This window comes from Akebia trifoliata, chromosome 1 (assembly GCF_017979445.1).
Source record: "Akebia trifoliata isolate Shusen 1 chromosome 1, ASM1797944v1, whole genome shotgun sequence".
Classification (NCBI taxonomy): Eukaryota; Viridiplantae; Streptophyta; class Magnoliopsida; order Ranunculales; family Lardizabalaceae; genus Akebia; species Akebia trifoliata.
The window spans coordinates 12,466,144-12,476,943 of record NC_141375.1 but is presented as its reverse complement, the minus strand read 5'-3'; positions in this window follow the sequence as shown (position 1 = coordinate 12,476,943).

Below are 10,800 nucleotides of genomic sequence, written 5' to 3'. Positions count from 1 at the left end.
TAGGCTTGAAGGGGTTATCCTCCTCAAGCGTATATACTCCTTCTAGCCCTACTATAAATAAGAGGTCTTCCCTCCCTTTTCATTTCTACTATTTTTCTTCCTTTGCACATTCACCTTTTAATGCCTTCGAAGTTTTTCAAATTTCAAGTCATTTTTACCTTTGTCAATCTGAGGTAATTTTCTCCCCATCTTACTTTTACTTCTCTGTAATTCTCATTTCTTCAATGGCCATCAACATTGCTCAGTTATGTTTACAACCCTGATGAGTGTTACCAGGGAGAGATTTTGGTTTATACCAACCAAATTAAGGCTGGTTTCAGCTTCCCTTTATTTCCCTTAGTCAGGAAGGTGTTGAGCATGATTAATAGGGCCCCTGGCCAGATGTTAGGCAACTTTTACCGCCTAGTGGAGAGGGTGAAGGAATTGGGGATAACCCCCAATGACTTCCTCTCTAGGTACAACTTGAAGGCCATTCCTTAGTGCCCTAGGTACTACTTGATGTCCTCCATGTCCTCCAAAAGTGTAGCTGTCATGCTGGTACCATCTCTTTCTAGTACTAACAAATGGTGGTACCTTGATCATCTCTAGGGACTAAGAGTTTGGCTTCGGGGTCTCTAGCAAGGAATTTAGGATTCCTCAAACCTTCTAGGGTAAGCCACGTCTTTAGTTTATCACAGTGTTTGTTTCTATTACATGCTGGTTATGTAAGTCAGTCTTATTTGATCTTGATTCTTTTTACAAATTCTTCTGGTCTTATGTTGTAGAGGCTAGGAAAGAGCAACGTAGAATCGCCAAAGAAAGGAAGGAAGTGGCAGTGGAAGTCCAAATGAGAATGACAGACGGGATAATCGAAAAAGATTAGTTTTATCATCTTCTTTCTCTCTTGCCTCAATCGCTTGCACGACATGCTCGTACTGATCAGGTCGAGTAGATCACAGAGCACATGCCTTCACCCCCTGTTATTATACTTCCCTATTTCTCTCCTTTCCTTTTCCCCTATACCAATCTCCCCTTCTAACGTCATGAATATTGACCTCTCGAACTTTCCCCCTCCCTCTCTCGCCGTACTAGGGCTATAAGTAGAGAAAAAAGAAGAAGATAAAAAATATGTCTCCTCATGACACTGCACGGAATATCGGAATTGATCAGCTATCACTGGTTCGCATTGATCAGGCTGTTGGTGAGCTGCCTGAAAGGGCTTCTTCCCAGGTGGTATAGAGATCTGACACCAATAGAGAAGTCAGCCCTGCTCCTCAGCTCCAACATCACAAGAAGCATAGGTTTTGAAGGAAGTGCCTCTCTTCTTTCTGTGGACACGTGATTTATTCAATTTTGAATATATCATCCACTTTGAGGGATTTTGGAGTCACCACCATTCATATTTGAAATAGGTGTGAATGGTCACTTGGATTGTATTTTTTTGAAAAATAATATTTTTTGACATTTGATGACTCTCATACGGATATGGCTCGTTTGATCCAACTTTTGATTCAAGGTAAGGGGGTTCATTTTATGGAGTAGGGACGATGTTAAGCACCTTACTCCATCCACCATTGGTGGTAACCTTGAATTCCGTCCATTTTGAAAATTAAAATAAAATAAGAAAACGAATCGGAAAATCTGAAATGTGCCCTCAAGTATAAGGGGCTTTAATGTTGGTTCAACCCATTGAGGGCACCCTTATTGAAAAAAGGGCCCTTTGATGGTTCAAACCATGGTGGTGTGTGTGAGGTGTGAAGAAAGGGATAAGTAGAAGAAGAGAGTTAGAAAGGGTGTTCTTTTGTCCAAACCCACCTTGCTCCTTTGTTGACTTTCTTTGCCTTTTCTTGATGAATCCCTTTGACCTTCTTTGATTTGCCTGAGAAGAAGTTGAAAGTTGAGAGTTGAGAGTTGAGGGTAATTGAGGTGAGTTGAAAGTAGTGAGGTAAGTAGAGAGTTTTTTTTTAGAGAGTATTTTTCTCAAATTTTCATTAGGTCATGAGAGTTGAAAATGAGGGGGGTTTTATAAAGTTTGGGAGTTATTTTTAGGGGTAAGATGGGGTGAAATGAAGAGAAGTAGTTGAATGGTATGGGTTTAAGAGAAAGGTGGGGATAAATTAGAGATGATTGAAGAGCATTTGTGTAAAAAGGGTAAATGGGTTGTTTTGCAACCCAAATGGGTTGTTTTACAACCCAAATGGGTTGGATCTTTCAACCCATTTGGGTTGAGTATTAGATGGAATAAAATAAATGATAGTGGTTGAGATGATGGGATTGTGTAAGAGAGTAAGTAATTGGTGAAGTGAGCTGAGGGGATAGGATTTTAATTAAAAAAAGGATTGTGTAAGAAGGTGGTTGGTGATATTTTGGAAGGGTCTAGGAGATGATGCCATGTGTTAAAATGGGTAAAAATGAAGGGTTGAGATGAATTGATGGGAAAGTATGAGTGTTTGATTTGAGATGAGGGGTGTGGGTTTAAATTGTAGGTACAGGTTTTGTAGAGAATGATGAGGGTATATTAGGGGGAAGTATAGGTTAGGGGTGTGGGTAGATTAGATTTTTTTAGAGAAAAGGTGATGGGTTGATGTGGGTAGATTAAGGGGAGGTATAGGTTAGGGGTGTGGGTAGATGATGTTTAGAGAAAAGGTGATGGGATAGATTGGGGATGAGGGAGGTGAGTTGGGTTGGTGACATGTATCCCACCTTGATGATTAAGGTGATTGATTGTGATGTTGGGTTGAGAATTGGGCTTGGGTAGAGTGTTGGGTAGGTATAGTGTTGGATTGGGCTTAGGTTGTGGGTTAAATATGAATGGATTTGAGTTGAATAGGCTTAGGTAATGGGTATAATAAGAATGGATTTGGACTTATATTGGATTGAGTTGAAGAGTGTAGAAGAGTGGTGAGGAATTGGGGTCCATGGGTCACGTGGGAAGCCTTAGGTCATTTATTGAAAGAAATAAAAGGCTTTTGGAGGTATGGGCTTTGAGAGCCCAATCCGTTTTTTACTATCTTTTTGGGCATTTTGTGTCAAGGGCCCGATCAAATTTGGATGTTTACAGCTGCTCCTCTTTGCAGGAGTTGCGTACAAAGAATTGCAAAGAATAGACGAAACCCTGATTTGTGCGGGCCCCGAGGATTTTGCTCGGACAAGTTTGAAAACACCGATTTTGTTTGATGAATTTGATGACAAGAAGTAGCTGCCCAAGCACGGGGTCTGACAGGGTGAGCCTCTTGATTTCCTCGATCTCGTGGCACGAAGCTCATTTGAGGTTTCAGATTTGTGATAGTTTGGAGAAAAACTTTGAAACGAGAGTTTTCTAACGAGTCTTGAACAAATTTGAATTTCATTTTTGCGAAAATGCTATTTTGTCGATTTGTTTTTTATTTTTTATTTTTTATTTTTTTATTTTTTCAACCTAAAATCCACTCTTCTTTGTCTTACTTTATTTTTACCACAAGTTAATCCTCCTTATTCACGCCCTGTCCCTTGTAATAGCGCATTTGATCCTTTCAACGGTGGAAACAATAAGGTTGTTAACAGTTGCTACAGATCCAAGAGAGAGTTTTGTTGTTGGAGTTGAATCAACTAAGATCTGAAGGCAGGAGGGCTACATAGTCTAAGTCACCCACATTTTAGAACCACATTCATTGCAACAATATCAACAGGAGCATACACTACGAACGAGCCTATTGCATCGGTACTACTCTTTTGTAATATCAACATGTTCCTCTAGTTGGAATTTGGAGTATTTATTCACAGTAAAGATACACAGTTGCCAAGATAAGGAGATCAGCTTGGGTCTTTGAGGGGTAAGGAATCTTCCATTTTGAAGGCTAAGATTGGTAATCTACGGGAGAAGCTTGCTTAGGGTCCCTGCTTCGATGCCTTCGCGTCTTACCTGGTGAGTCATGATGCTTCGGACGCTGAAGTAGTGGTAATGGGGTAAACTACTTGAATTTGTGCCTTGGAAGAGAGACTTGATTCTTTCTTCATTTCTCGTCGAGACGTATGATTGGCACCGAGTATTTTTTATGAAAATTTTTAAATGAAAAGAAAATAGGTTTTTTTACTTACTTGGCCTCAAGTGTATCTATTGCTTTGAAAATATGAAGTTTGAATAAGTCCTAGATTTTTCATCATCGGCCAAAATATTAGTTTTGAAAACGTTTGAATTTTTGTGATTTGTCCTTGTCGAATAGATATTGTAAATATAGAATATGAAGACTTTTGAAAAACCTTTGTTACTTTGATTATATCTGTGTTTCGCCAACTACTGAGAATATAGATGTCAGTAGTTCTTAGGCTCCTTTTAGAGTCATCCACAATGTCCCAGTACTGGGTGAATATTGATTGAGCATGAGACTTGGGATTTTAGAAATTTTTTGCCATTCACAGTTTATACTCATGCGGGCCAGGAGTTCTTCATTTTATTTTTTTTTCCTTTGTTTCCCCTGGTGCTAGTTATGATTTTCACCAGACCCGATTTCCACATTTTTGCGCATCGACGCCCTTTTGGATTTTCATCGTGCCGGTAGCTTTGATCTTATCATAGTCTGATCCTTTTACTCATAGCGCCCTTTCGAGTTTTCACTATGCCCTTTCAGACTATGTTTGTATTTTTTTAGATTTTTACATTACAAATCTTACTTGGAGTCTTTGTGTCAAGGCTAGGTGATTCAAGTTGAGCTGCGAGATCGGCGACTCTACTCTTGTAGAGGCACTCTTTCTCAAGTGTTCGATCTAAATTCTCCTCTCGAGTTTGTTGACGACTATTCATGGTTCGACAACTCAAGTTGAGCCGCGAGATCGACTACTCTACACTTCGAGTACTCTTTTTTTTCAAATATCTGATCTGAACTCCCCTTTGAGTCTTTCAACGACTAATAAGACTTAAGATCCGGATCAAGTTACAAGAACATTGTGTTATCATTGTCATTGTAAAGCCTTAGAACATTTCCTGATCCGAAAGGACTTTTGGTGGGACAAAACGTTGGCTTAGGTTAATGATAGTGGAAAAGATACAAAAAGTTTATGATCTGGATCTATCTAGAGTGGGTTAGACGTGGGGCTTATTTATTTTATTTTGAAAAGGTAATCTATGTCTCCTCCCAACGTTTCTCGAACTTGTTTAGGCTAGAGATTTGGGTTGAGCTAAAGATCAAGTGTTCGATTTTTGAATTTTTTGATTTTTTTTAATTTTTTTTTTGTATTTTTTTAGCTATTCACAGTTTGTCCTCATGCGGGTCAGGAGTACTTTGATATATATTTTTTTCATACTATTGACTTGCCCCAATTTTAGGTTAAAAAATGAACGTGATGGCTCAAAACGGTTGACTAGGGTTAGATAGTTATTTTAGGATAGCAAAAATGGCCTTTGGTCATCTCAGGGTCGGATCTTAAGCGTAATATTTCTTGACAATGTCAGCATTGATCGGTTGCGGGAAGATTTGTCCATCAATTTCTATGAGAATCAGAGCTCCTCCTGTCATTACCTTTTTCATGATAAATGGTCCCTCGTAGTTTGATCGAAATTTTCCCCTGGCGTCTTCTTGGATTGGTAAAATTTTCTTCAAAACAAGGTCTCCTGGCGAGAAATCTCTAGGTTTAACATTTTTGTTGTAAGCACGAGCTATTCGCCGTTGGTAAATTTGCCCATGACAGATAGCTGTAAGCCGTTTCTCCTCTATTAAGTTCATTTGATCGAACCGAGCTTGAACCCATTCTGTTTCGTCTAACTCTGTTTCTTTTAAGACCGAACGGAGGGAATCTCAACCTCGACGGGTAAGATTGCTTCCATTCTGTATACCAATGAGTACGGAGTTGCTCCAGTTGAGGTTCAAAATGAAGTCCAATAGGCGTGAAGGGCGAAAGGCAACATATCGTGCCAATCTTTGTATATAACAACTATTTTCTCGATGATTCTTTTAATGTTTTTGTTGGTTGCCTCGACGGCTCCATTTATCTTGGGTCTATAGGGTACCAAGTTGTGATGAGTGATCTGAAGTCTTCGCACATCTTGATCATATCCTTGTTCTTGAAGTCCTTAACATTATTCGTTACTAATCCGCTAGGGAGCCCATATCGATAGATGATGTTGTTTTTGACAAACTTCAATACATTGCTTTTGGTGACATTGGCATATGATGCAGTTTCTACCCATTTTGTGAAATAATCGATAGTGACCAGGATGAAGCGATATCCATTTGAAGTTTTTGGAGAAATCTGCCCAATAACGTCAATGCCCCAGAGTGAGAAGGGCCAATGAGTAGTCATGCTGTGCAATTTTGAAGGTTGAGCATTGATCTTATTGGCATAGATCTGGCAGAGATGACATTTACGAACGTGCTGATAGCAATCGCTTTCCATTGTAGTCCAGTAATATCCCATTCTCATGATCTTCTTGGCAATCATGTGATTATTCATGTCAGGTCCGCAAACTCCACCATGTACAGTCTCGATCAATTGTTTAGCCTCTGCTTCTATAACGCAACGGAGAAGAACCTCGTGATGTGATTTTTTGAATAGTCCCGTTACTTAGGAAAAATTGACCTGCCAATCTCTGGATGGTCCTTTGTTCATTTACTGTTATATCTGACGGGATGGTTCGATCTTCTAAGTATGCCTTGATGTCTGAATACCAAGATTTCTCCTCGGGCTCTGCTATATCCACTGGTAAACAATAGGCTAGTTCGTCTTGGACACCAATTTTGATAGGATCAATGACTAGGTCCTTTGAAATACTGATCATGGAAGCAAGCGTGGCCAGTGCATCTGTAAACTGATTCTTGGCTCGCGGCATATAAGTGAATGAGATCCTGGTGAAATTTGAGCTCAATTCTTCCAAGTACTCATGGTAAGGGACTAATATTTGTTCTCGATTCTTCTATTCTCCAGTTGTTTGATAGACCACTAGACTTGAATCTCTGAATACATCTATTTCGTCCACTTCAAAGTCGATTGCTGTTTTTAACCCTGCGATACATGCTTCATACTCTGCCTCGTTATTGGAATATTGGAATTTCAATCAGATGGCGATCGGAACAGGAGATCCATCTGATTTGATCAAAACTGCCCCTATTCCATTTCCTTTCTGATTTACAGCTCCGTCGAAATACATCTTCCAACCTTGCTTTTCGCTACTATCTTAAACTTCTGTCAACAGGATGGCTTCATCTGGGAAATTTGTTTTTAATGGCTCATAGTCAGGTAAGGGATGCTCAGCTAAGTGGTCGGCAATGGCTTGTCCCTTGATGGCTTTTTGAGTGACATAGGTGATGTCGAACTCAAATAATAGTAATTGCCATTTTGCGGTGCGACCTGTCAACGCTGGCTTCTCGAAGAGATACTTGAGAGGGTCCATTCGAGCAATAAGTATAGTTGAGTAGCTGAAGAGGTAATGGCGTAATCGTTGAGATGCCCAGACTAGTGCATAACAAGTTTTCTCAAGCGCCGAGTACTTTGCCTCATAATCGGTGAACTTCTTGCTGAGATAGTAAATGACTTGCTCTTTTCGACCTAACTCATCGTGTTTCCCCAATACATAGCCCATAGATGTTTCTTGCATTGAGATATACATTAGTAAGGGTCGTCCTGAAGTAGGAGGAACCAAGACTGGCGGATTGAACAGATATTTCTTTATCTTGTCGAAGGCTTCTTGACAGTCTTCGTTCTACGCTTTTGGTACATCTTTTCTCAGTAGTTTGAAAACTGGTTCGCAGATAGGCATGAGTTGCGCAATGAATCTGCTAATATATTGTATTCTGCCCAAAAATGCTCTGACGTCCCTTTCTGACACTGGTGCTTTCATTTCAAAAATGTACTTGGTCTTTGCTGGATCTATCTCGATGCCTCTTCTACTGACGATGAAACCTAACAATTTGCCTAACGTTGCCCTGACAACGCATTTTTCCAGGTTGAGCCTTAGACTGTACTTCTTTAGCCAATCGAATAACTTTATCAAGTTTATCAAATGATCTTCCTCCAAGTTAGACTTTACAATCATGTCATCCACATATACCTCTATTTCCTTGTGGATCATATTGTGGAATAAGGTCGTCATTGCGCGTTGATAAGTTGCCCCGACGTTCTTGAGCCCAAATGACATGACTTTGTAATGAAAAATACCCTAGGATGTGATGAATGATATCTTCTCCTGGTCTTCTTCTGCCATTTTTATCTGATTGTAGCCTGAGAAACAATCCATGAATAAGAACATATGATGCCCTGCTGTGCTATCAACTAGAGTGCCAATGTGGGGTAGTGGAAAATCATCCTTAGGATTGGCTTTGTTCAAATCCCGATAATCGACACACATTCGTACTTTCCCATCATTTTTTAGTATCGGAACGACATTGGCTAGCCATTCGGGGTATGTGGAGACTGTGAGAAATCCTGCTTGGAACTGTTTCATCACTTCATCATTGACTTTGAATGTCCATTCTGACTTGAGTTTTCTCAACTTTTGTTTGATCGGCTTGCTCCCAAGAGCGATTGGCAGTTTATGAACAACGAGATCTGTGTCTAAGCCCGGCATATCTCTATAGGACCAGGCGAAGATATCTTGATAGTTACGTAGTAGTTCAATCATTTCTTCTTTCTGTTAAGGGGTTAATAAGGCTCCAATTTTTACAATACGTGGGTCATCTTCAGTACCGAGATTAATTGAGTCTGTATCCTCAATGTTTGGCTGAACACCTTTTTCATGTCGTTGTAGAATATCTTTGATTTCTTTAAGAGGGTATTTCACTTCGTCCTCAGACTCTTCCTCAATTCTCATGAGATCAAAGTCGAGTTCGAGATCAAAGTCATACTTATCCCTTTCATATTCTGTTATGTCCAAAGGTCCATTCGAGTAAGACAAATCCTTTAAATTATGAGAAAACTCTTTTTTTGATTTTTGAAAAATATCTATTTTTTTGAGATTTTGAAAGTTTTTTGATTTTTTTATTTTTTGAAGACTTTTTTGATTTTTGAATGCTATTTGATTTTTTTGATTTTTGGGTGCTATTTTCCTGACATCTGAAATAAGAACAGTAGTCATGCATTAGTAAAGATAAGGAGCCCTCAAAACAGTCTTTACTAGAAGACGAGGGCTCGTTATGATCCTCGGGCAAATTGATTTTGCCTAACGGCATTTTTTTTTTAGGCCTCAGCAGCCTCAAGGGTTAGAGGGAATTATTCCCAATTGTTCAAAATCTCCCTTTCCTTGATGGGGTAGATGAGGTGATAAGGTGGTTTGTTTGGTGGTTCGGTAATGACCATGATCTCTGCTGGATTATTGTTAGAATTGGGCATAGCTCCTCCCAAGCTTGGTGGGATGATGACTGATGCCCAGTCAATGCCAGTGGGGATGGGTGAATCTTTTTCTTTGTTCATGATGATTTCTACTTTTGTAGGTTACCTTGTCATTTCTGTTAAATTCTCATTGGAATCCCCATTGAATAAGACATCAATGCCCTCCACGAGGGATAGTTGGGACTCAACAATTGAGTCTTTTTTAATGCGTTGGGGTTTGAAACTTACTGTTTTCTTCTTTCTGGCTGGCTTTGTTGGCAGTGGTTCTGATAAATTATCGGGTCTGACTTGTGATTTCGGGAAGCTGATGCTGATGTGAGGAACCTTGCCCAGATTCCAAACATTTGGTTCACAATTTTTCTTCCTTGCTAGTCGAAGTTCTTTTTTTATGTTGATCATATCTGATATATCATTTTTCGTAGGTCTGAACCCCAAACCGAAATAAAGAGTGTGCTTCTTTACTTCAACGGGCGTAGCTATCCCTTTTCTTCTTGGTCCTAACCTTTGCCTGGGTCAGTAACCAGCTTTCTTCAAGACTCGACCAATCATCAAATTAGTTCTGCCTTTACCTTATCTTATCCTTTATCGACGTGATTAACAGTCGCAAACTGATAGGAATGATATAACGCCTTGTCTTTCGTCATCTCTATGTCAATAAAGGGGAAGTCTGGAGCTTTCCCAGCTGGAATCAAGTTTTCTGCTAGTACTGATATCATCCTCTGCCCCATAATAAATTTAACTATTTGGTGCAAAGAGGAAGGTACAGCCTTAGCAATATGGATCAATGGCCTGCCTAGCAGCAAGTTGAAGGTTGTAGGTATCTCCATGACCTTGAATGTTACCTCCAAGGTGCATGGTCCTATAGTGATTGGTAAATCTCTCTCCTAGAGAGTCCCTTTTCGAGCTGTTGAAACCTCGAACAATCTTATTGTTGGGTTTAACATGCGACCAGTCCGTATTAAGTTTTCGAAAGATTTCCAGAGGACAGACATTGAGGGCCGAACCATTATTGATTATCACCTTTGCAACCATCATGCCCTTGCACATGACCATACTATTTAATGGTTCAACATGCCCCCTGTAGACATCCCATTTTTGCACTCGCCTGATTAATCAACTCGTCAACCCGATCGCAAAGGTTCCCAATGATGGATGTCTATTCCAATGCTTTATTTTGTTACTAGATATGTTTCAGAAATCCGGATGAGGTATCTCGAACAGACAAAACTTAGAAATCATGCTACACTAGGAAAATACGACCCCAGAAAAATTGTTGATGGTTCGCAAGATATTTCTTTAATGACCCCTCCATTTGGGGGTCCAAAGAATCAAAGATATAATAGAGGGGGGTTCTCCAAAAATTAAAAGTCAATCAAGCAAAACTAAAGTCAAGATATTAAAGTCAATCAAATAAGACTAAAGTCAAAATTAAAGTCAATTAAGTAAGACTAAAGTCAAGTATTAAAGTCAATCTCATAAGACTAAGGTCAAAACCCTAAATCAAAACCCTAATCTAAACTAATC